This window comes from Lolium perenne, chromosome 3, assembly GCF_019359855.2.
Source record: "Lolium perenne isolate Kyuss_39 chromosome 3, Kyuss_2.0, whole genome shotgun sequence".
Taxonomy (NCBI): Eukaryota; Viridiplantae; Streptophyta; class Magnoliopsida; order Poales; family Poaceae; genus Lolium; species Lolium perenne.
In genome coordinates, this window is record NC_067246.2 from 280,537,036 (window position 1) to 280,540,051 (window position 3,016).

The 3,016-nt window shown below is 50.4% G+C and overlaps 1 pseudogene; it reads right to left on the reverse strand.

Moving 5' to 3' along the window:
- Nucleotides 1-470: 470 nt before the first annotated feature.
- On the reverse strand, nucleotides 471-2,438 carry LOC127338678 (thioredoxin reductase NTRA-like; annotated as a pseudogene).
- Between the last annotated feature and the right edge of the window lie 578 nt (nucleotides 2,439-3,016).

Below are 3,016 nucleotides of genomic sequence, written 5' to 3' on the forward strand. Positions count from 1 at the left end.
AAAATATAAGTGTTCATAGGTAGACCTTTTATTTTCAGATGCACTTTGCACAGTAGACAACACAACCGAACTGAACCGTAGGTATGTGAGTTGCAAGTCTCTCTTATGTATCCATTCTCTAAAAGAAATAGATAGATAACGGGGCATGTAGGGACATGAACATCTGGTGCTGATCAAAGAACAACAGGAGTGCTCTAGTACTTTTAGGTTGACATGCACACGAAATGTGCATATTTTCTTCAACAGACCTACATATATCCGAGAGAGATACAAAGTAGGTATCAGGCTCGGCAAGCAAAAAAAAGCTGCCAATAAATAATTGGCTGCCACATTGAAGAACTTGGGTGAGATGTAGCACTCAGCTAGATGAACTATATGGCTTGTAAATGAAACAGTGCACTGTCATATTCATGCCTTGTAGTTATCGCATGGAGATATTCAGATTTATCAACAAAGACGGTATATTTGCTCAATAACAACCATGTAGATGTGTACTGTGGCAGCAAACCTCCTCACATTTCATCTTCAGCAGAAAAACATGTGGTATGGCATGGAGAACAATATCTCTTTTAACACCATCGTGATGCTTTTCCATGAGCTTCCGCGTCTGACAGTTGGCAGCAGCCGTGTCAGCGGGTCCATAACAATCATACTGTTATCAGCACTGAAAATGCATAAATTCTTGGTTCCATCGTATGCCCTTCATTTATCTTGTTAAAAAATACTGCAGGCATCTCAATTTCTAACTTATAAATTTTGTGAAGAAGCAAAAAAAATCTTTTGGAAGCGTACTCTGTCATCCAAATATCCCATTCCACAGTAAGAAAATTAAATTCCACAATAAACACTAATAGGTACTTCTCTTTCAAAAACTCAAACTGAAATCTGCATAGTGAAGTTGAGAAAGGGGCCTCTGGTGAGACATTTGTGCATTATTCTTTTCAATGTTGGAGAATCGTGGCCACATCAAGGCTTGTGAATAGTGGCATTATTAGATGGGTCTTGACTTGTGGAGGAGATGAATTCTAAGAATTGTCTGAACATCAATTCGTATGCACATTGGGTGGCCTAATCATGTAAATTAAGAGCACACCGATTTACAAAATCAACACTCTGTCAACCTACGACAAAACCATCTTTAGTCTCTGTCGGTCTTGCTCTGTAGAATATACAACAACAACTAATTCAGTATCATGATTGTATACTGCTGGAGCTCACTATACAAATGGGGAAAAACATGATGCAGCAAAGAGCTTAATTCTAAATTTTAACCAAATGGCACACCCATGATTGGCACTGATTTCTAGTCGTAATTATAATGCAGTATCATCAAGGCAACTTAGACATAATAAAGGCCTGATTTCTGATCAACAAAAACAGAAGCTAAGGGTTCAATATAGCTTAGTACATACCTGATCCAGCGACAGTAATGGCCTGGCGGTACTTCTTGTCCTGAACGTCCCCGGCAGCGAAGACCCCCTTGACACTGTTGTGCGTGGAGCCCGGCTTGGTGGCCACGTAGCCCTCGGACTCGAGCTCGAGCTGTGGACCGAGAAACTTGGTCGCTGGCTCGTGCCCGATGGCGAAGAAGAGCCCTGCCACCTGGAAGTCGGACACCTCGCCGCTGACCAGGTTCTTCACCTCGACGCCCGCCAAGGGGCCACAGTTCGAGCCGCCGTAGGCCTCGACGACCTCGGAGTACCAGATGACCTGGATTTTGGGGTTGGAGAGAGCGTGGGCCTGCATGATCTTGGAGGCGTGGAAGGCGTCGTGGCAGTGGATGATGTAGACGCGCGAGCCGTACTTGGTGAGAAAGTTGGCCTCCTCCATGGCTGAGTCCCCGCCGCCGACGACGGCGATGAGCTTGTTCCGGAAGATGGGCGCGGCGCCGTCGCCCACGCGCAGGCGGAGATCCCTCGGTTCCAGAACGCGTCAGAGCCGGCGAAATGGAGGCGGCACGCGATGGCGCCCGTGGCGACGACGACGGAGTCGGCGTGGACGACGGTGTCGTCGGAGGAGACGCGGAAGGGGCAGGCGGAGAAGTCGATGGAGGTGATGGTCTTGAAGAAGAAGTTGGTCCCGAAGCTCACGGACTGGGCACGACAGCGGTCCATGAGGTCGATGCCGAGGATGTCGTCGGGGAAGCCCGGGAAGTTCTCGACATCGGTGGCGGTGGTGAGCTGGCCTCCCGCGGCGATGTCGTTGGCGAACCAGCCCTCGAAGAGCACGGGCCTGAGCTCGGTGCCGTGTGCGCGGCCGGCCCGCTGCCGATGATGCAGACGCGCGTGCGCAGCGTGCCCGCTGCGGCCTCCTCCGTCCCGTTGGCGGCGGCGGCGGTGGCGGCGAAGGGGCGGGACCTCCGGAGCAGCGCGGCGAGCTTGGAGCAGAGGCGCATCAAGGCCGGCTGAAGGGGCGACGGCGGCGGCAGCCGAGGATTTGGGTGTAATGGGGAGAGGCACCGCCGGCCGGCGGCAGAAACGGAGCAGGGAGCATCCGCCCACGGGCAAGTCGCCCACCACGGCGACGGCGACCAGCAGGAGGAACCTCCCCACCAGTCGGTCCTCCATCGATTGCAGCAGGAGCACGGGGATAATTGAGGAGGCAATGGACTGAGAGAGGGAGGAGGAATTTGCTTCGGGCGTTGTGAGGATGAATAAAGAGAGAGGGGAAATCTGGAGTTCTCAAGAGAGACCACCTGTGAAGATAACATGCAAAGTTGTGGTGCTACGTGTAGGCAATAAATCTGCCGACAACAACTGGACAACGCAGAGGCTGGTATAATGCCAAAGTCACACAGCGTGAACATCAAAACAAGCTGAACTCAGAAGCAGCATATCAACGGAATCGACACACGCGTTAGTAATAAATAAATGAATCCATGGCTCCCATAATAATCTCACACGCACCAAAACATCTGCACACCAAAACACAATGTGCAATTAAACACCTACGTGTCTTCACGATGTGAACTCAAAAAAAATCCAAAAATCTGAGAAAAATCAAACCTGTTCACGCG